At 40.7% G+C, this 23,980-nt stretch overlaps 1 protein-coding gene across 5 annotated transcripts in view; it reads left to right on the top strand.

Annotated features, from left to right (window-relative positions):
• The first annotated feature begins 16,236 nt into the window (after positions 1 to 16,236).
• SINHCAF (SIN3-HDAC complex associated factor) overlaps positions 16,237 to 23,980 on the top strand; it is a 33,906-nt gene continuing 26,162 nt past the window's right edge. The window contains exon 1 of one of the 5 annotated variants that reach the window (XM_042946192.1): positions 16,237 to 16,421. The gene's annotated coding sequence lies outside the window, so the exon portion shown is untranslated. Of the gene's footprint in view, positions 16,422 to 16,518; positions 16,769 to 17,553; positions 18,003 to 18,343; positions 18,358 to 18,458; positions 18,771 to 23,980 lie in introns of those variants that run through there. The other 4 variants (XM_042946194.1, XM_042946195.1, XM_042946196.1 and 1 more) reach the window with 4 other exon arrangements.

The following is a 23,980-nucleotide window of genomic DNA, read 5'->3' as shown; positions in this document are numbered from 1 at the left end:
AATTCATGGTAGCTTTTTATTTCCCAAAAGTTGCTGGTGTTAGGGGGAACTCTGAGAAAGCTTTTTCTTTGTCTCTCGAATCTCAAGTATCTTCAGCTTATGATCATCTTTATACCAACTCTAGGATTCCAAATGGGTCCCCACAGAAGACTGTAAGAGCAAAAACTAAAGTTTCCCAGAAAGGAAGTAATTCTGCCTCAAGACTGCAGTGTCAACCACCACATAAGTTCTGAGTCTCCAGCCTGCCTGCCCTACAAACTTCAGACTTGTCAGCCCTGCACGTGCTGGGCCAGTGCCTTAAAATAACTATCTGTCTCCTTCTCTGTAGGTACATAAGTGAGAGAGAGAGAGAGAGAGGGAAAGAGAGAGGTCTCAGTCCTCTGTCGCTATCATTTCTATCATCTATCTATCTATCTTTCTATTTATCTATCATCTGTATCTCATCTCCTATTGCTTCTGTTTCTATGAAGAACCCTGAAAGATACACATTGCCACTATCCTTAGTCAAAGACTATTGGAAACTTATCTAGTCTCTGTATTTGAAGTGTTTCTCTGCTCCAAGTCTTACAAATCAACTTTAAGTTCCTCTTCCTTTGGCTACTCCCCAAAGCCTGCAGGACATGGCCCAACTCACAAAGGAGGTAATCTAGTCACTCAGCATTTTGGTGCACCCTACCGATCCAGCCTCATTTCCCAGCATGATCTTTTGTTCTAGAAAGCTAGTTTTCTGGTTCCTGAGTGTGCTGTGGACATTGTCATCCTCTCCCTATCTCCATTTTTTATCACCTATTGTCCCATCCCCTCATCTTTGCTTGTACATGTCCTACCATTCTTCTAAGGGCCAGATTTTCTGGCAAATCTTTCACGGCTTGTATTAGTTTCCACTTGCTCTTGTAATAAATTACCGCAAACACAGTGGCTTAAAACAACACAGATTTATTCTTTTCTAGATCTGGAGGTCAGAAGTGAAAAATCAGTTTCTCTGGGCTAAGATCAAGGTGTCAACAGGGCTTATTCTTTCTGGAGGCTCTGAGGGGGAATCTATTAACTTGCCTTTTTCACCTTCTTGTGGCCACTTATATTCCTCGGTTTGTGGTCCCTTCTTCCATCTTCAAAGTGCATCACTCCAAGCTCTGCTTCTGTCGTTGTCACATGGCCTTCTCACTCTCTCTTATAGTAAAATCTCCTTCTGCCTCTGTCTTATGAGGACACTTGTGATGACACATAGGGCCCAACCAGATAACCCAGAATAATCACTCTGTCTTTTTTTTTTTTTTTTTTAAAGTAAACTCTATTACCAATGTGGGGCCTGAACTCATAACCCCGAGATCAAGAGCCACATGCTTCACTGACTGAACTAGCCAGGCACCCCTAATCTCTCATCTTAAAGTCCATAATTTAATCTCATCTACAAAGTTCCTTTGGCCATATATAGTATCATTCACAGGTTCTTTGGCATAGGTTATCTCTGAGGACCATTATTCAGCCTATCTATCCTTTCTACTTCCTTAACTCCAGCCAACATGGCTGACTGTTGCTGTCTCTCCAACATCCTCCACTTCTTTGTATCCCTGTTTTCTCTCCCATCTAGCCTAGTAACTTATTGTCTCTAGAACTCCTGAATCCTGCCACAAGGGGAAAATTAGGCAACTACAGATCATCACCACTACCAATTTATGATGTCCCAACTCAGCTGAATCCTCAATCTCCTCAACAACCCTTTGAAAGCACTCTCTCCACTCCACCCAGTGATGGCTCCCTCACCATTCTTCTCAATCTACTCAAGTACAGGAATTTGGCTCTTACACAGACTAACTGGCTTCCATTTCATGGAGAGAAATCAAGGTCATTAAGCAACAGATACTCGATTTCACCTATTCCTAAACATCTGGCTTCGTTTTCCAGCGTGGCTTCAACCATTCCACAAGTCTCAGAGAATGAGATATCATTCTCCTGCTGCAGACTCACTCATCCACCTTTGCTCCTGATTCAAGTCCCTGTTGTTTTCCCCAGGACCTTACTTTATCAGACATCCTCTCTCTTTATCTCCAGGTTCTTCTTCTCAACTCACTGGTCCTTGGATGTTAGCCTATGAGCATGATCAAGTTATTCACACACCAGAACAAAACAAAACAAAACAAAGCATATAAACAAAAAGCTTCCCTTGACTTTTCATCCCCCTCTAGCTTCTACTCCTCTTTCCCCTTCTCAGATCAGATCTGATTATCTTATGCTCTAAACCTGTTCATTTCCCAGTTCTTGTGACCATCATTCAAATTAGAAACAGGGGACTTATTCTAGACTTTGAGCTCTCCTTCATATACATCCAGTCAATAACCAAGTACTTGTTTTCCCTCCTTGGAATCTCCCAAATCTATCCTTTTTTTGTTCATTCCTATCCAATTATGGCCCTTACTGAATGTTGCCTAAACTACAGTGTTAAAAGCTTAAGTGATCAGCCTGCCTCCAGTCTTATTTCTTTTAATCCATCCTCCACACTGCACCTAGAATTGGATACTTAAAAACATAAATCTAATCATGTCACTCCCCTGCTTAAATGCTTTTAATGGTTCCCATTGCCTACAGCCTAAGTCCAAACTGTTTATTAACATGGCTCACAGGCCCTCCATAACCTGACCAGACTTATTCCCCATAAATCCCAATCATGCACGTGACGCTGTAATAATTCTGCGTGTTCCTTCAACATGGCATGCTTTTTTCCGCTTATGGGCTTTTGCTTGTGCTGGTTCTGCAGTGTGGAAAGCCCTGCCCATGTTTGCTCACCTGTCAACCTCATATCCATCCTTCCAGATCCACTCAAGCAACATGCTTTCTCTGAATACCAGACTGGACTAAATGCTCCAGCCTTGTGTGCCCTTAGGACCTTGCACATACTTTACCATGTTATGCTGAAATCTATTAACCTATCTGTTTCCTTACAAACTCCTTAACTTGAGGGCACAGACCATCTGAACTCATATAGTAATAACAGCAAGTATATGTCATGTAATATTGAACTTGTATTACTTTATTTTGAGTGGGTATTTACTTTTTATGTCGCTGTTATGTCTCCCTTACGGGGCTGGAAGCCCATTAAGAGTAGGAAGTATATTGTATAACATTGTGTACCCTTATCATATAGCAGATTATATGCATGAAGGTATTTATTAATGATTATTATGGTGAACGTGATGAAAAATAACTCAAGCATACACTTTGTTGATTGTGGGTCAGCTCTATCATCCCTGTGTAATAACAACAGCCCATTTCTGGCCAAATCTAATTACAACAAATTCCAACAAGATTTCTAAATCCTTATACTGATAGTTAATATAATACATGTAGATTTTTGTTGTTGTTGTTGTTGTTGTTGTTGTTGTTGTCGTTGTTGTAATTATAAAACTGTCTGGCTAAGAGGCAGACATATTAACAAAAATAGTTTCCCTTAGTGGGCAATTCCTCAGGTGAGGAACACCATATTTTATGAGGCATATGTAGTCAGTCCTGTTTGACCACATTCCTGGTGTAGTCCCCTTAAGTCCTTTTCCCCATCCCAGATAAATTCATCCTTTTTCAAATCACTCCCAGCACTAGCTAGTCCTCTTTTGCTATCTTATAAATTCAAGGGAATTTGGGGGAGCCAAGGCAAATTCTTTATTTTTCCACCACAGTACAATCAGTTTTATTCAAGCGTGATATGGATCAAATGAGGATGTCTTTCAAAGGAAAAGAAAGAGCAAAGCCATCATAAAGGGGCAATATGTAACCTGAGGGAATGACCTAAAAGCCTGTTGTCTTCACTCCTTATGGCTGTTTTGGCTGTTTTTGTGTTAACATCTAGGGTGTGTTTGAGCACACCTCTCTGCCCCAATTGTTTTACCTTTTTTCCTCATATTACACTACTTCCCTTGAGCTTATGCTACCTGATTCTTGCAGTGTCCTCTCTTCACCCAACCACTTGGAGTTGTCTTCCGGTAAAGACAGCTCTGATTCTACATTTGGATTTAAAAAAATCATTAACGATTATGAGTAATTTGACAAATATTTATTGGATATCTGTTTTTCACAAGGCACTATGAACATTCAAAGATGAATCAGGTGTGGCTGAGCATAGCAGTCCTCAACTCTTGGTGTGAATCAGAATGACCGATGCAGGTTTTAAAACATGCAGTTAACCAGATATCAACTCTAGAAATTCTGATTCCATTGGTTCGTGGTATGAACATTTTTTAAAAGTTCATAGGTATGTCGATACCGACGTTAGACAAAGACACTATAAGTAAAGAAAACTACAGCGAAGCATCCCTTATGAACATTGATGCAAAAATTCTCAACAAAACTCTAGAAAACTAAATTCAGCAGCATATTCAAAAGTATTATGCACCATGACGTAGTGGGGTTTATTCCTGGAATGCAAGAATGGTTAGAAATCATTTTAAAAAACAAAACAAAGGGGTACCTGGGTGGCTCAGTCAGTTGAGCATCTGACTTCCACTCAGGCCATGATCTCACGGTTCATATGTTCAAGCCCCACATTGGCCTCACTGCTGTTGGCACAGAGCCTGCTTGGGATCCTCTGTTCCCCTCTCTCTTTGCCCCTCTCCCACTCACACACTGTATCTCAAAAATAAACAAACATTTATTTAAAATAAATAAAGGGACGCCTGGGTGGCTCAGTTGGTTAGGCGACCAACTTTGGCTCAGGTCATGATCTTGCCATTCGTGGGTTTGAGCCCCATATCAGGCTCTGCACTGACAGTGTGGAGCTGGGAGCCTGCTTCAGATTCTGTGTCTCCCTCTGTCTCTGCCCCTCCCCTGCTTGCGCACGCTCTCATGCTCTCATTCTCTCTCGCTCTCTCAAAAATAAATAAATATTAACATTTTTAAAAGTTATAAATAAATAAATAGCAAAACAAAACAAAACACATGATTATCTCAATTGATGCAGAAAAAGCATTTTGATAAAGTTCAACTGTTTTTTTAATGATAAAACACTCAACAAACTAGGAATAGAAGGCAATTACCTCAACATAATGACAGCCATATGTGAAAAACCCACAGTGAGCATCATACTCGATACAAAAGACTGAATGTTTTTCCTCTAAGATCAGGAACAAGGCAAGGATGCCCCACTTTTGCCATTTCCATTCAACATGGCACGGGAAGATCTAGCTAGAGTGAATAGGCAAGAAAAATAAAAAAACATCCAAATTGGAAAGGGAAGAAGTATAATTATCTCTATTTGTAGATACAGGGAAGAAAAAGATTTCCCTTGGCCCTCCTAGGGTTCCTAGCTACATTTGAAAATTGAATGAACAAAGATTAAGGGGAGAAAGCATACAAATTTATTTGTTATGCAACATGAGAGCTTTCATAAGAAGACCCCAAAAAACAGTTAAATCTGAATATTTTATGCTAAGTTTGATGAAGAATGGACAATCATGAAGAAATACGATAGGTCAAAGAATACAAGGTAAGTGTAGTAAACTTAGCAAGGTCTGCTTGTTCAGATTCTTCTTAGCATCTCTTTATCTTTGGAAATAAGGATGTTCCTTTCCTCTGGTAATAGGAATGGCATCTCTCACATGAGAGTTTTATGATCTCTTTCAGGGGAGAAGGATGGGAAGGAGTGACCTTCCTGCTTCTGCCATTCTATCAAATTCCTTTAGCTTGAAATATTCAATATGCCAAAGTGCCATATTTGGGGCAGTGGGCCTTAAATTTCATCATAGATTATATGATCTTATGTGTAGAAAAGTCTCCACAAAAAGTGTTATTTATTAGTTAGAGCTAATAAATGAACTCAGCAAAGCAGCAATATACAAAGTCAACCTGCAAAAATCAGTTGCATTTCTATACACTAACAATATACAATCTGAAAAGGAAATTACAAAAATACTTCCACTTATAATAGCATCAAAAAGAATAAAATACTTATCAGGGCACCTACGTGGCTCAGTTGGTTAAGTGTCATACTTCAGCTCAGATCATGATCTCACAGTTTGTGAGTCTGAGCCCTGTATTGGGCTCTCTGCTATCAGCATAGAGCCTGCCTCTGATCCTCTGTCTCCCTCTCTCTGCCCCTCCCCTGCTTGTACATGCATGTGCTTTTTCTTTCTCTTAAAAAAATCAACGCTAAAAAAAATAATAAAGTACTCATGAACTAAGTTAATCAGTGGAGTGAAAGACCTGTAATAAAAACTGCAAAACATTGTTGAAAGAAATTAAAGAAGATATAAATAAATAGAAATACATCCCATGTTCATGGATTGGAAGACCTAATATTGTTAAGATGTCAATACTACCAAAGTGATCTACAAATTCAATGCAATCCCGACTAAAATCCCAATTTTTCAGAAATAGAAAAACCCATCCTAAAACTCATCTGAAATCATAAAGGACCCCAAATAGTTAAAACAATCTTGAAACCTTGAAAGCTGAAGGACCCAAATTTCCTGATTCCAAAATTTACTACAAGGTTACAGTAATCAAAACAGTGTAGTACTGGCATAAAGACAGACATATAGACCAGTGAAATAGAAATGACAGCACAGAAATGAACCCTCACGTATTTGGTCAACTGATTTTTGACAAGAGTGTCAAGACCATTCAATAGGAAAATGACAACCTTTACAACAAATGGTGCTGGGAAAACTAGATATCCACATGCAAAAGAATTAAGTTGGACCCTTTCTTAACACCATATGCAGAAAACTCAAAATGGATCAAAAATTTAAATTTAAGAGGCGCCTGGGTGGCTCAGTCAGTTGAGCATCCGACTTCAGCTCAGGTCATGATCTCGCAGTCCGTGAGTTTGAGCCCCGCGTCAGGTCCTGTGCTGACAGCTCAGAACTTGGAGCCTGCTTCGGATTCTGTGTCTCCCTCTCTCTGCCCCACCCCTGCTCATGCTCTGTCTCTCTCACTGTCAAAAATGAATAAATGTTAAAAAAAATGTTTTTTTAATTTAAATTTAAGACCTAAACCTACAAAACTCTTAGGAAGAAAACATAGGGCAAATCTTCATGACATTGGGTTTAGCAATGGTTTCTTGGCTATGACAACGAAGGCATAGGCAACAAAAGAAGACATAGGCAAATTGGACTTCATAAAAAATTAAAACATTTTCTGTATCAAAAGACAATATCAACAGAGTAAAAAGGCAACCTTGAGAATAGGAGAAAATATTTGCAAATCATGTATCTGATAAAGGAGTAATATAATATATAAGGAATTTCTAAAACTCAGCAACAAAAAACAAACAACCTGATTCTAAAGAATTTAAATAGCTATTTTTCCAAAGAAGATACACAGGTGGTCAATAAGCACGTGAAAAGATGCTCAGTTTCAGGGGCGCCTGGGTGGCTCAGTCGGTTAAGCATCCGACTTCAGCTCAGGTCACGATCTCCCGGTCCGCGAGTTCGAGCCCCGCGTCGGGCTCTGTGCTGACAGCTCAGAGCCTGGAGCTTGCTTCCGATTCTGTGTCTCCCTCTCTCTCTGCCCCTCCCCCGTTCATGCTGTGTCTCTCTCTGTGTCAAAAATAAATAAACGTTAAAAAAAAAAAATTAAAAAAAAAAAGAAAAGATGCTCAGTTTCACTAATCTTCAGGAAAATGCAAATCAAAACTACAATGAGATACCAACTCACATCCATTACAATGGCTACTATCAAAAAGGCAGAAAATAACAAATGTTGGTTAAGATGTGGAGAAATTGGAAATCTCATGCACTGTTGTTGAGATTGTAAAATAATATAGTTGGATAATAGTATAGTCGTTCCTCAAAAAATTAAAAACAGAATTACCATATGATTTAGCAATTCTACTTTTGGGTATATACCCCCCAAAATTGAAAATGGGATCTTTTTTTTTTTTTAAGTTTTATTTATTTATTTTGAGAGAGAGTGAGAGATAGAAGAGAGAGAGAAAATGAGTGGGGGAAGGCAAAGAGAGGAGAGAGAATTCCAAGCCAGCTCCACACCAGCAGTACAGAGCTCCACTTGGGGCTTGAACTCACAAACTGTGAGATCATGATCTGAGTTGAAACCAAGAGTTGAATACTTAACCTACTGAGCCACCCAGGTGCCCGGAAAACAGGGTCTTGAAGAGATAGTTGTACACCATCTTCATAGCAGCACTATTCACAATTGCTAAAACACAAAGCAACCCAAATATCTGTTGATAAGCTAAATGAGGTATATACATACAATAGAATATTGTTCAGCCTTACAAAGGAAGAAAAATTTCACATATTCTACAACATGAATGAACTTTGAGGGTATTACACATGTTAAATAAGGCAGTCACAAAAAGATAAATACTGTATGATTCTACTTACATGAGATACCTAGAGTAGTCAAAATCATAGAGACAGAAAATAGAATGGTGGTTCCCAGGGGCTGGGGGGAGGGGAGAATGGACAGTTATTTGTCAATGGGTCGAGTTTCAGTTTTACAACACGAAAAGAGTTACAGAGATTGATAGTGATGATTTGTACAACATAATAAAGGTATTTATTATCGTTCAATTGTACACTTACAAGCATTAAGATAACACTCGTTATGTTATATGTATTTTACCACAATAAAAATATTGGAAAAAAGAACTTCACAGGTGATTTTCATGCCCTCCAAGGACTAAAACTATTACACTTAATTCTCATCATATAGAGATCCAGGCTGCACACGAATCACTGAAATATAAAGCAGAAATTGATGTGTGTCTTAAGATGTACTGACAACATATTAGAGGAATTGAGAGGAGGAAAATACTATTTTCTGTTAATGGAATCAGGGCAAAGTCCATAGAAGAGAACAGGACAATGAATCTGGAATTCGAACTCAAAAGACCTGGTTTCCTTGCACCTCCCCACTTACTATGACATGTGACACTGATTAAGCCTCATAACTGCTCAGGCGCATTTTTTCATTAGTAAATGAGGAGGACTGACATCTATGTCACAGGATTATCACGAAGACTTTAAACAATGAAGAGAGATGAAACATGCACAAAGAGTGATACTAGATCAGAGGTGGCAATCAATAAATGATAATTATGTCTGAACCTGAGCTGGCATTGAGTCAGGCCTTGAAGGATGGGTAGGATTTAAACATTCAGAGATGAGGGGGGAAGAGAATTTGGATAGAAAAAATAAAGAGCATTTATGGCCTGTATGGTTTTATAGCTATTTATATGCACACATCATAAAAAATATTTTGGAAGCTTTAAAGCCAAACAGGATATGGCTCTTGAGTTCAAGAAGCTAACAGTTACCTCAGTAATTTGTCAAACTAATATAGGCACTTTTTCTTTTTTCTTTTTTTAATTTTTAATGTTTATTTTTGAGAGAGAGACAGAGACAGAGAGACAGAGTGCAAGTGGGGGAGAGGCAGAGAGAGAGGGAGACACAGAATCCAAAGCAGACTGAGCAGTCAGCACAGAGCCCGATGTAGGGCTCAAACCCATGAACTGCAAAATCATGACCTGAGCCCAAGTCAGACGCTTAACCGACTGAGCCATCCAGGGATCCCAACACTTTTTCTTTTTATATTCCTAATGTGCTACATGTGTTTTAATAGGTGTTTTTCTACCTTAAAATTTTACATTATAAAAGTAATTGATGCTCATAAAAGTCTAAAAAGGAAAAAGTTATATAAAAACAATATAAAATAAAAAATACATAAAATAAAAATCACTCCTCCCACTTTCTTTCTAATTTCTGTCTTCAGAGGTAACTGTGATTAACATTGTGGTATGTCTCCAATCATTTATTATGCATGTACAAACACATGACATCTATATCTATAAATGTCTCTATATATGTACATGTATATACATATACACTCTATATATTCTTTTTTGGTCTTCAAATGAAATCATACTTAGCCTACTGTTCTGGAAATTTCTTTTTATCCACATAACAGAGTGTTAATATCTTTCTATGCCAGTATGTATAAAGCAATCTCATTCTATGTAATAGCAGCATAGAATTCCATTTTATGAACGTTCCCTCATTAATTTAACCAGTCCTCTATTGATGCATTTGGATTATTTCCATTGCAAATAATACTGGACTGAATAACTTTTTTTTTTAATGTTTATTTAATTTTGAGAGAGAAAGAGACAGAGAGAAAGGGACAGAGCATGAATAGGGGAGGGTCAGAAAGAGAGGGAGACACAGAATCAGAAGCAGGCTTCAGGCTCCAAGCTGTCAGCACAGAACCCGTCGCAGCCCAAACCCATGAACCTTAAGATCACAACCTGAATCTCATGGTTCATGAGTTCAAGGCCCTCGGAGGCTCTGTGCTGACGGCTCCAAGACTGGAGCCTGCTTCAGATTCTGTGTCTCCCTCTTTCTCTGCCCCTCCCCCACTCACACTCTGTCTCTCTCTGTCTCAAAAATAAATTCACATTTAAAAATTAAAAAAAAAAAGAGCTGGATACCCAACAAACTGGGCCACCCAGGCACCCCTGCATTCTATTCATTTTTTTTATTTTTTATTTTTTAAAGTTTTTATTTATCTTTGAGACAGAGACAGAGCATGAGCAGGGGAAGGGCAGAGAGAGAGGGAGACACAGAATCTGAAGCAAGCTCCAGGCTCTGAGCTGTCAGCACAGAGCCCGACGCGGGGCTCGAACTCACAGACTGTGAGATCATGACCTGAGCTGAAGTCGGATGCTTAACTGACCGAGCCACCCAGTCGCCCCTCTATTTATTTTTTTAATTTTATTTGAGATACAGAGAGAGAAACAGCAGTGGAGGGGCACAGAGAGAGGGAGAGAGAAAGAATTCCAAGCAGGCTCCATACTGTCAGTGCTGAGCCAGATGCGGGACTCAAACGCACAAATCATGAGATCACGACCTGAGCCAAAACCAAGAGTCAGACGCTTAACAGAGCCACCCAGGCACCCCAAGAATTCAAATTCTTAAAAATATATATTAAAATTTTTAAAATTAACTATAAGCAAAATATTAAATTCTTCTAGACTCCTGGATATTTTGTCCCCAAAGCTCTTAGAAATGGCAACCCAGCATGTTTCTCCGACTTTCTGTACCATGTGTCTGCTTTCTCTCTTACCTGTTGATGATGTGGCATGCTGACCTTCAGTAATGATTTAAATTATTAGAACAGAGGTTTTCCCAGGAAATGGACTCTATGGCAGGAGGATCAATTTCTTATTGACATTTAGAAAAACAAATTTTCATAGAAGAAAAATATATTGATTAAACTGATTGCAATCTAATCATGTAGGATTTGTCTCTTGAATACTTTTGGCATGCAACTGCTTCTAACTCAGTGTAGGTACTTCCAAATCCATAGGGCTTAAACCATGATTTCTCTTGGTCTCCAATACCTGACACCTGCTTTTTCCTTTAACAGGATTCATGTATGACTTTTATTCAATCACAGACATGACTCTTATAATCATGTCTTTCCCCACCACCCCAAGTACCATCTCTAAGAACTTATTCCTGATGTTGCCACTGGTTCAGTACTCTTTCCACTCTCCAATTCTCCATCTTAATCCTGATGATAATTCAACTTTACTTCCTCAAAGACACTTTTTCTCACTTCCAGTTTAGATCAGATTCTCTTGCCATACATGAGTAGGCTCACAGTACTTTTTTTTCTTTTATTTCTCACAGTTCATAATTATATTTGTGTGGTTATTTGGAAAGGCTGCCTCCCACATTCCATGAGCGACAGTTTCTGGTTTCTGCATTAGCTTATCATTTTATTGTCAGAGACTGATATTTAGTAGAGACTCAGTATTTGTTGAATGAATGAATGAATGAATGAAGTCCAAGCTCAAATCCCATCCTCTCCAAAAAGACATTCCTAACCTCTTCAGCCACAGTGATAAATCCCTCTCATGATTTTGAGGCACTTATTGATGGTACCACTCATTTTCCCCATGAAATCATAGATTCATAGAGTTCTGTAGGAATTTAGAGGTAGCAATCTTTATATTGTAAATAATGCAATTCATTGAAATAAAATTTTTGCTTTTATTTTTGTGAATACCATCATTAGTGATGGAGGGTTGACTTCTGAAATATTTTGAACAATCTTTGGATTATTTGTATGTGTAGAGATTTTTTCTCATGTTTAGCACAAACCTGTTTTGTGATTTTCACAACAAATTTGGTTCCTAGGCATAAACAAATGAGACCATTCGTTCTTCTAAAGATGGTCCTTCAGATAGTCAAAGATTGCTCTCTTGCACAATCAAAACACAACTCCTCCTTCAATTATTGCTATTATGCTGTGGTTTTCAGCCTCTTTCATCATCCTGATTTATTCTCTTATGAATTTATTCGAGTTTGTCAATGTCCTTCTTAAAATAAAATTAATTTTGTTACCAGTAATTTTATTTTTTTAAAGTTTGCTATTCAAATGTCATGAGATAGTATAAGACTTTAAAATTTCTATACATTTAGAGGTTCCTTTTTCTAAAAATAAATTTGTGACAATTCGTTTCTTTAAGTTCAAAAATTTGAAAAGCTTATTTTAATTAAGTAATAGACACCTTTTCCTAGAAGCTGTCAAATGGTTGTTGGAAGATTGCTTAGATCACATAACCAACTCTATTCTTATAGCTTAAAATTATCTGACTTGCTCTGACCACTTGCTAGTTGAACTTAAAAAGGTTTTAAACAAGTAAGTAACCAAATACTGTGCTTGTTTTGGTGTGAGGAAAAAATTTAGTCCTATGGCTATTATCTGCTAAGGAACCAAACCCAAGGTTTAATAATAATAATCAGCTCTTTCCTGCGCTCAACAAAATGTTTTGATGTGGTTGGTACCAGCCTCTGATGAGGGTATTAGCCTCCATTTAAAAAACAATCATTAGTTGGAGTTAGCATTAGAAACGTTACTAAATTGCTGATAATATCCATCATTACCAGGTAAAAATTGACATTTTCAGTCCCTTACATATGATTTATCATCAATGCAAAGAATATTATAAGAAATTGTAAAGTTGCTCAATAGTTAAGTCTCAAAAGAAGGCAATAAATGTTACCAAAGAAAAAGTAGCAAATAGAATGATACAGAAATAAGTCAGAAGAGGTAAGGAGGGCTTGAGCTCCTCTACTTCTGAAATGGTTTTACTATCTGGCACATAGTTATGATCTTTAAATGTTTGCTAAATGAATAAAAATGTTCAGGCACTAGGGATAATTCTACGGTGGGGACAATATACTATAAGGAGGGTGGTTGGCTTAACCAGAGTATCTAGTAACTTATTTTCAATTTCAATTTTTCTATATTTTCAGTTTCATTATTTTTGAGAACTCAGTGTGAGTTTAACATAGCACTATAGTCATTAAAAAAATACTCAAATACTTTTAACATTGTGTAATTCAATCTAGTATAATCCAAATTTATGTATTATATTTTTCACTAGTTACCTTTAATATAAAAAAAAGAAGGAAGAGAAAAAGTTTTAAACATTCAACGATGGGATGTTCTTTGAATAAATTGCGCTAGAGCCATATGTACAAATTTGTAGAAATTAATTTATTGACGTAAAAAGATGTTCATGATACTGAGTAAAGAAGAGCTAGTTACAAATAATATTTAAGGAATAACAACAAAATACACAAGAGTGAGAGACTGGAAGGGGATACAGTAACATGTCAGACAGCTCTGGGTAGTGGTTTTTTATTTCTTTTCCTTTTTCTCTTCCTTCCTTTCCTCATTTCTCTCCTTTCCTTCCTTCCTTCCTTCCTTCCTTTCCTTTCCTTTCCTTTCCTTTCCTTTCCTTTCCTTTCCTTTCCTTTCCTTCCTCCTGCTCTCTCTTTCTTTCTTTTGAAAAAAATCACTTGGGCTATTTATATAACAGTATTTTAAAGTAGCCCATAAATGAGCTCTTGGCCCAGGATAGAGACAGCCATAACAACATGTTCAAGTAACAAAATGAACAAAAGAACCTTTGGAATGCACCTGGTTGTTAAAAAATAACATGTTCTTTTTTTTTTTTTTTTTTTTAAAGATTCTAAGAAACTCAACTTTTTCTTTAAGGACTTTTTTGCTACCTTTCCTACAAAAACTACCAGATTACTTCTTGACCTCTACTTTGAGACCTCTACTTTGAGGAAGTCTTGCGGTACAATATTGACTTAGTAGCTCTGACGCTTACAGGTACTTTTTTATCTGAACATTATATCCTAAATACTGTAATTCCTGTATTGCTTACACATTTAAATCTATTCCATTCCTGAATTACAGTATATATTCTTTACATAAACTTTCAAGAGAAAAGGCATTCATGATACAATTTTATATTATCTATCTGTCTATATAAAATATATAGATATATCCTATAAGCAATAATTGAAGTTTGAAAAATATTATCACACTTGCAATTTTCATACTTGCAAAAAGCATGTGCTAATTTGAAATTATTTTCAGAAGATCTGTCATAAACCAAATAAGTACGTGAGACAACCCAGGACAACTTCCTAAAATTTTCTTCAAAACGAAGGTAGGTGTTTTCGTTGCGGGTCCAACTTGTTACCAATGAAAGCCTAGCAACAGCTAGTAAGCCTACTCCATTTTATTTATTATGATAGGAACAGGCATCATAGACATCATATTAATTGAGGTGAGCACTATAACTTCCAAACTCATTTTAGGTTAAATACAAAAATTCTACACAAAAGTAAAGCTGTTTTGATTTGAGCTAAATCTATAATAAATTTGGAAATGTCCATGTATTTAATACTTTACAAGCAATTATTCAGAGTCCATTATCTGCTGTGCTCTGTTTTAGGCATTGGAGTACAAAAATGAATATAGTATAAAATTCTTGCCCTGAGGGAGCTCACATTTTAGTGAGGGTGTTGTTTTTTTCTCTTTTGCAGGTATTTAATATATGGTTTTCATATACAGATACAGAAATATTGTGTTACAGGACCCAAAGAAAAAGAAGAAACATTAGTTGCAGACTTTAGAAGTGGGTTTGTCTTGCATGTATTATGAATTGGTTGTTGAATTAAATTAGTGGTTCAGAAGTATCTATTTAAATCCATATTGTTGACATTACAGTGAAAGCAGTGAAACTTGTCAGCAGATGATTAAGTTTTATGGTTGATGTCCACACTTTTGTAGCTTGGGAACAATATCAAGTTTCTGGGAAAAACATCCTTCCTCTCTCCCCACCCTCCCTCTATCATATTAAATCAGGGTCTCAGCCTATTGGTGTTAGTTGTGTTCTCCAAATAAAGATGTATCAAAATCATTCTTTTTTCATTTTCCACTTTATATGAGAAGAGTTACTTCAGGTTTTTTTTTTTTCTTTCCTCCTGGGACAGGAAGCGTTTAGATTGTTGGTTTATTATATATTCCACCAGGGAAAATCTGCACTTCCTTGGCTACTTTTTCCATTCCCAAGACCACCAGTTAGCGGTATTATTTCTGGTTGAATGGAACACCCTTTACAAGCAGCTGGAGGAGGTGTGCATGTTCCTAGATTACTGGCTTTCCACTGACTAGTCTTTTAGGAAAGCTACACTGTTCCCACGGAAATTAACAACCATTCAACTCTTAAGGCCAAAGTTGGGGGGGGGGGGGGAAATTGGATCGTTATGGGTTGGGTTACTGCTTGAGGAGGGCAGGCGGGAGTTTGTGAATGGATAAAATGTCAAAATGGGACTTTATTAAACGACTCATTAAAACTGCACGAAAAATGAGCCTCCTCTGGTCCCAAAGGATTTAAAAAAAAAAAAAAGCTTCAAAAACCCAACTTCAAACAAAATTTAGGAAATGTAGGAGGCATAAATTCCGTCTGGGTGCTTGCAAGACCACCTCCCCTGTCGCCTCAAGCCAAAAACTGGGCATAGGTGTGAGAATTTTGCAAAAACAGCTTCCAAAACTATTTTTCGATGCGAAATGGTGCGCCCCAAGAACTTCAGGGTGGAAAGCAAGTCAAGCAGCCAAACGTTCTCCCTAGACTGCTAACCTTTCCGCCTTTCCCACCCCGCCACTCCCCCTTCGCCGCAGCCTCCAGCCAGGGGGCGTTTGTTTACGTGACGTCAGCCGTAGTAAGCAGTCCCCGCCCCCGTTTCCCTCTGGCCGCCTCGTTTCCCGCGCCGCGGCGCTTCTCCCCTTAAAAGGACAATAGAGGCCCCGGGAGCGCGCGCGGCCGCCGGGCCTTCTCCCCTCCCAGCCCTCAACGCGCGCGCGCCCGTATGCAAATAAGTTCGATTCAGGAGAATTTTGTACCAGGAGACGCGCGTGCGCAGAGAGAAAGCGGAATCTACACCTTCCCGGCCAGCGGTAGCAACTGCAGAACTGCAGGAGACAATCTTTCTAGACAAGGCAGTTGAGGAGGAGGGAGCGATTAGAAGGGGGGGGGCTGGCTTGGCGTGCACTCCAGACCTCGGGAACGTTATTGTGCGTGGAACGGCTGATTTTGGAAGGTGAGTGACTCTAACCATTACTCTGGTGCAAAACTGTCTCACGAGGCTTTGATTTCAGAGTGTTGTTTTTTTTTTCTCTTTTCACCTCCCCCCCCCACCCCCCAGTCCTTCCACACACACACGCACACATACACACGCACGCACAGGAAGTTTTGTCTTGGAGATGGCATTGCTGGGAGCAATGTTCTCGTGATCTTCAGACCCCGGGTTCTTTTGTATACACGTTTAGTTTGCCTTTTCTAATTGGGTAGGGTAGTGGAAGCAAACCGAAAGTCTTGGGGTGGGGGAAGTGAGTGGAGGCTGCAAACGACTGAGGAGTCGCCGGAGTTGAGGGATCCACGTTGAAGGTGACAATGACTTTTCTTAGCCGTAGTGTTCTCTGGCGAAAAGGAGGCGGGTGGCTGGAAGGCCCAAGAGGAAAACGACTTGCTGGCAATCGCGAAGGGGCCCCGGGCCGGTGCATCCGCGTGGGCGCGCGCCTCGGGAGTGGTCGGGCGCCGTGGTTGAACCTCGTGGTTTAGTTTCGTTGCAGCCCCCCTGCGCCTGTTTGAGAAGGGTGGACAATGAGCGCCGTAGGCTCGGAAACTTAAGTTGCCGTCTACTTGCGAGCTGGCGGGCGTGAGCGGGTTTAAATCGGCCTTTTGGGTCAGCGCCGGGGGTGGCCGGAGTGCACGCGGCGTGGCGTTGTTTGCCGAACTCCGGAGGGATGCGGATGCGACAATGAGAGCAACACGCGGCCGCTCTGAAGCAGCCCGGCTCCCAAACGCCTCCCCCCACCCCCCCACCTCCCGGACCGCGCCCAGGCAGCGCGGGGGGCCAATGTGTCTGTGGAGCCTCAAGTTTTGTTCGCGATTTAGTCACCTGTAGCGTAGATGTGGGCGCCACGGTGAGGGGTTTCTGAGGCGACTGTGTGCGGCTTAAGATGGCCAGTCATAGCCAAGTTGGTTTGGGGATGGAGGCAACGGCGTTGTCTGCGCCGAAGGAGTGAGAGAACTCCGGAGGGCACTGCTTTTTGTGCTCAACATGACAGACCACGTGCTTGGGGCTGCGACCCTGGTTTTCGCCGGAGGTCTGTGTGAGTGTCCAGATCCGGGCCGGCAGCGAGATGCGGGCGCTGTCGGGGCCGGCCGGCAGGACAATGTGATTTGCTGACGATGGCGTCTTGCCAGTTTAAAAAGCAGAGTGAAAGTCGCCAACTCTCCGCTGATGCGGGGCGGGCAATCGGCGTTTCTCATCAAGGACACTGCAAAACTTTGATTAAATGGGCCTGCTGCTGAGGGGAAGACGGGGGGAGAGGCTCCGGACTCTCGGGGAGCGGGGTCTGGACCTCTCCCCGGGGTGATCGTCAAGTGTCTCGCCTCTGAGAAACAATCCGACATCCCTGATGCTGCACGTAGGCAGCGCCCGGCTGGACAGAAAACAAAGAGCTGCATGTGCCCGTGCGGGCCCCGCCGGCGCTCGGGGCGGCCGCCGGGCGGAGGGCCGTGTGGGCCGGGCCCCCCTAACTTCGGGCGAGTTTCGAGAGGGGCTTTTGTCCCTCAGCCCCTCGCGGGGAAACTTTGGCGGCGGTGCTCGCATGAGGTGCCATGCTGGTGCGCGGAGAGGCGGCGTGCTCCGCGCTCCGGGCGGGCGGGCGGGCGGGGAGGCGGCGGTCTCGGGGCCCCCGCGCTTCAGCACGGGCGTCGAGGGCCGCGACAGCCGAGGGGCCGGGAGAGCGTGGCCCCGACTTCTTGGCCCGTTACCCGTGGTCCGGAGCTTGTGTCTGGGAGGTCTGTGGATTCGCCTTTGAAGTCGAACTGTTGCCATGTTTGAATTACGTCAGGGCAAAGCCATGAGGAGGAACAAGCCCCGGCAGCGCGGCGTGCGGGAGGCGCGGCCTGCGGGAGGCGCCGGGCGGGCGGGCGGGCGTGCGCGGGGGCCCGTTGTTCCGGCGCAGGTGAGGGAGGAGGCGGTGAGGGACGCGGGTCACCTCCTGCCGCCCTCGCCCAGGCGAGCGGCTCTCCGCAGGAACTTTCTTCCCGACCCAAGTTGTTCTATTTACCAACAAACCCACCGGGGAGCGTTTCTATTTGCTGCCGTGGTGCCTCTCTCGGCCGTCACCGCTTGCCCGAGGGGGAAGCGCGGTTGGGGGGGGGGGGGGCGGCGAGGGCCGCAGGAGGACTGGGGAGAGGCATTTTGCTGCTTTCGTGGAAGCCGGCGCATGCGGCGAGCACCCCCAAACCCTCATAGCCGAGCCGTGGCTCGCGCTTTCAGGGGACCTAGCCCCGACGACACACGAAAAAACCACCGTGGGGAAGTTTCGGGGCTCCCCGTTGTCCTACAAAGGGAAGTGAGGACTGTGGCTGAATTGTGCGTGCCGTTGTTTTCTTTGTGTGTTTACGTGTGGGAGGGGGATCCGGGAGGGGCGAGGTTTGTTTTGGTTGCGGGTGGGGTTGGTTTATTGGGGTGGCAGGGCGGTGCAGAGTTTGTTCTGGTAACGAGACCTAGTAGATTTCTTTGTTTTTATTTTCTCCGTCTAATCTTGGGTAACTACAGACAACTGGGAAGACCAGGAATTAGTGATTAGAACAACACGGATCCTGTGCGAGACAGTTTTACCCCAGCAATACTCCCCCTGCCCCCACAGCTCGGTTTGTCCTAAGGAAGATTAAAAAGCAAAAAACTTTTTTCTTCCTTTTAATTTTAGTAATTAAAAATATGAGTTTGACCTTGTCATTAGAAGTACACTGAAAGCACCTGTTTTTGTACTGGAGTTTGCCAGACTTGAAAAACCTTTTAATAATGTATGTCGCAAAACCGAACACGTTTTTTTAGTTGCTCAATCTAAATTAAATTAAAGTCTGGGAGTTTGTTTCCGTAGGAGTTGGAGAAAAGCCTGATGGCATTTAAAATATTTATATAATGATTTGGGGAAGGGGAAAATCGCCCCTTTGCCCTAAAGGTATGCCGGCTCAATGTTTGGTGATTGTTCACTGCTTTATCTTAGGATGACCTTGAAGAAGCTAGCACGTGGAGAATTGGGCCTTGGAGATTTTCTATGGGGGTTGGGAAGGAAGCTGCGGGGGGGGGGGGGGGTGACAGGGTAAAAGGCTGGATGTCCCTGCTAGCTTCTTCCTAGTTCCTATAAACTGGGGTTGACCTTCTGGTTACCCCTCTTAGATTTTCTTTTCAAGCCAATCTTTTTTTTTTTTTTGGTATGTGGCCCCAGGCATAGCTCAAAAATTATGCTGGTTTGACACATGGATGCTTCTTTGGTATTTGGGGTTTGCCTGCAGTCTAGACATCCGATAAGCAGCACTGTATCTGCTGCTGCTTTCCTGATTTCTCCTGCATTTGGATCATGTTTAAGGGTTAGAATCTAAAAGTGGTCGTTACCAGAAAATAGTATCTTTAGATGCCACACCCAGACCAAAAATCTGTACAGATTGTGCTTCTCATTGTTTTGTTATTAAACAGACATGTTTCTCCCATGTTTTGGTGACCAAAGTACAAATACTTAAAGGCAACTTTTAATACTATAGTAACAGTACATATCTGCGGTGGATAGAAAGAACATGTCAAGAAAGTGAAAAACTTTGTATGTAATAAGTTTATGGCTTTCCCTTTGGGCATTTATTTCTCTGTGATTATTTAAGATGCATAAGATGTTTTGTAAGCACACTAAGATTCGTTCATTTGTTTTTCTTAATCAGTATTTTATACCTGGGTTTACAGCTAGTTTCAATATCCTGGGAAATTTCAAATACAATAGAGCTTAATTTTTGTTTTAAATATCACTTGATATGTGCAACGGAGATTTGGTTTATCAAGGTGAATGAGTTGAGAGTGGGAAAGACCAATAGACAAGGTCTACTGTTTTCCTTCTTGCATTACTTTTTGCGGGAGTTCAGTGATGAAAAGTTCAATAGGTAGTATATTCTAGAACCTTGGTGGGCAGCAGGCCTCAAGACTGCTGTTGCATAGTTTTCTTAACTGTAGGTCTGGAACCTGGATGGCTCGTTTTTTTTTTCCCCGAGTTGTAATGAGACCTTAGAAAAAAGCTGGCTCATGGGGCTCAGACTCTAGCAGATTTATGTGAAAAAGCAATTTGATAATGATTTTCCATGTAAAATCAGTTTTTCACTGGTGAAAGCTTAAGCTTAATTTGAAATCTAAACCAACTTCATAAGCTTTATTAGGACAAGTTAGTTAATTTACCATGCCAACACATAGTAGGTTGCTTCAAAAATACAACTTTTTTTCTTCCTTACTGGTGCTGGGAATATAATTGGCTGAGAAAGAAGGGAACACCTTCGTTGAAGTACTAGTTAGTTTGCAAGTCTTGAGTTAAAATGCCTAGGTTGCAAGACTGCTCATGTTAAATAAGTCACTTTGTGGTCATCTGCAAAATAGCAATACCTACTTCATAAGGTTGTAAATAATTAAGCAGGTAATATGCTTGGTAAATACTGGCTGTTCTCACAACTTTGGGAATAGACATTTTACAGGAGACAAAACTGAGGCCTGGGGCCAGTGACATTGCTGGGGGAAATATTCAGTAAATGTTGAGTGGAAAGAATGAGTATCTTTGGCCCTCTTCCCCACCTTCAGAAACTGGTTCTGGGAAGACATTATTCTGATTCAACCATTTTACATCAAAAACTCTTGTGGAAATGGAGAGGATGCCATTTTCTGTTTTCCTGATTTCTCTTGTCCACAAGAGACCTGGATTTCCCATACTTAATTTTGACTCCGGGAGGTTATAAATTGAAAATATTTCATTGTCTTTTAGCTCTTCAGTTTCTGTTTTAGTTGAGTCTGCAACTAAGATTTTCTCTATTATGGAAATGATCTGGAAATGCATCTAGTCCAAGAGAAGGCAGTTTGTTTTCAAGGGAGGTTTTCTTTTTGCACCAGAAGTACGAAAGTTGCAGTTAATCTAAAATGATGCGTTTCTAGCTTTGTATTGTTTCCACCTATTATAAGTTTGATTTGTTTTAATGTTATTTTAATTTGGTTCATGTTAATGTATGGTGAGTTTTAACAGCTCTCGTTTTGAGATTTATTTTGCCCCTAATCTTTTCCTCCCCACATACTTGCTTCAAATAAGCAATAAGTATTTTTCTACCAGTTGTTATGAAAGCATTGAGTTATTTATTATTAATCTTCTCTAATTAAAGTAATTCACTTGGTTTACATTTCCTGTAAAGCTTTGAGCCTCACAATTTTTTTTATACAAAAGTCTCTAGACTAAATGTTAAAGAAAAATGACTCCATTAAATTAAAAACACTAGTTTTTAAATACACCTCTTTATTGTGGACACTGTTTCCCATTCTGTGCATTAAATATACTATTCAGATCTGTTTTGCCTATCCCAGTCTTCAGGTATTAACAAATTCTGCCAGTGTCTGTATACCATGTACAGTCAGCACCTGGTTGTAATATAAAACTTAGTTCCTGCCTTGCAACAGTTTACCATTGAGTAGAGGAGATAATATAGCAAACAAGTATGTGAAAATCTTGTGTTAGGTGTTAAAATACACATATAGACAGATTTTGTTAAAAATTTTTAATTCCTGAGTTAAGGGGATGAGGGAGAAACCATCTCAGGTAAAACAACCTGAGTAGAGATGTGGCTAGTTAATAAAGTTGGTTTGACAATCCTGGAATATCAGGATTCCAAGTTCGGAGCAGCTGGTAGGCAGGGCCAGATCCTGAAAAGCTTTGCATCTTCTTGCCAAGAAGTTTAGATGTTATCCTGAAGCCCGTGTTGATACTTTGGAAGAGATGATTATTTGAGCTTTAGGAAGGGATCCCCTGTTTGAAGGTTCTGAGGAAGTCGGTTATGAGGCTCCAGCACCACAATGAAGGACAAATAGGCAGCAGGGACAGAAGGGACATGGACCAGAGAAGTGAAGGAAGAAACAGAATTTTTAAGGATTTCATAGTGGACGTGTTGAGGGTCATGCAGAAGATGAGAAGGGAGAGCCCAGTTGAGTTCCAGATTTTTTGTGTGACTGTATATGTGATGACCAAGGTTAGGTGAACACTGGAGGAACATGTTTGGGAGAGAAGATTATGTAATTAATTTAGAGTGTTTAAAGGTTGGGACTTGCCAGGCCTTGTGTTGGTGCTTTACAGATCGTACTCAGAAGAGTTGGGATTTATCCTTATTTTATAGGTGAGGAAATGGAAGGGTCAGACAGCTTAAGGAAATTTTCTGCGGTTTGGGTCAGACCAGATATGTATGGCTATACCCCCTTTCTTAACATTTTTCTCAAGTTCAGAAAGGAGAACAGCCTCACAGAACGAATATAGTCCAATTTCATGATGTTAAAATCTCCTAGAAAAGACCCAAGTTTCTCTTCGCACAAACCGGAACTTAAAAGAAAGCCTTCAGAAATCAGGATTCTACCCTTAGTTTAATTTGTTGGACATATCCTGGGATAGTGTTTATATATTTTTTAAAAATGTTTATTTATTTTGAGAGAGAGAGAGAGAGTGTGAGTGTGGGAGAGGTAGAGAGACAGGGAGGGAGAATCCCAAGCAGGCCCCGTGCTGTCAGTGAAGAGCCTGATGCGGGGATTGATTCCACGAACTGTGAAATCATGACCTGAGCTGAAATCAATAATTGGACACCTAACTGACTGAGCCACCCTGGTGTCTTGAGTTTATATTTCTGTGTGTAAGTCCTATAAGTTCAAGGGAATAAGTGGTATATAGACACTGGTATTTTCATATTCTTGATTCACAGCATCCCTGGAAAGTGGACGTGAGATTTCACCCTAATATTGCAGAGGGGCAAATAAAATTAGAAGTGACTTCCTAGTCAGTTGTAAAGACAAACGCAGAATTAGACTCCCAACTTGACTCATTATAGTGCTTTTTTCACCAGACTCAACAGTAGTTACATTTCTTAACTGATTATTTGCTTAATCATCTAAGAGAAGATTAATACTATCTCCCCAACCTTTACAGTTTTTTCATCCACTGGAATCACTCTTAATCTAGAATCGGCATACCCAGTGTTTTTTCACACTATCAAAATGGGAGGACCTAGTATTTTTTTTACACTGTCTGGAACTCCAGAGACCTGGATTTGTGATTTTTTTATTTTTAACCTATGCTATTTCAGTTGAAGACTTTATTTCTGAGTTTGACCTCTTTCCTGTAGGATGAGTTCTACATTCTTCTGCTAAGTGTGGGTTTTGTAGACAGCCATAATAAATACTTTACCGTATAATTTCTCAGAGACTAGGTGCATTTTTGGAGAAGCCATTGGCAAACAGGTGGGGTCTACCATCCTTTCTCAGTTTTCCTCTAGGCAAGTTAAAATTTGTCCCTTAAAAATGAGTAAAGTAAATTCAGAACTTCTGATGCTGGGATGTGGACTGGTGTCTGGAAACAGGTAAGAGGAAATAATCGTGTTCAATAGCTCCGTGACTTTCCTTAAGCGCTGATGACACAGGTCTTATTGTTAGGGCACATTGCAACCAAGTGGCCTAGCAGCAGAACACAAAACACACTTAGTCCTGTTTGACTCTTTATGTGAAGTGTTGCTCCAGTTACACTGTTAGTG

This window comes from Panthera leo, chromosome B4 (assembly GCF_018350215.1).
Source record: "Panthera leo isolate Ple1 chromosome B4, P.leo_Ple1_pat1.1, whole genome shotgun sequence".
In the NCBI taxonomy this organism is placed as follows: domain Eukaryota; kingdom Metazoa; phylum Chordata; class Mammalia; order Carnivora; family Felidae; genus Panthera; species Panthera leo.
Note: the sequence above shows the minus strand (reverse complement) of the source record. Positions and strands in the feature narration are given on the sequence as shown.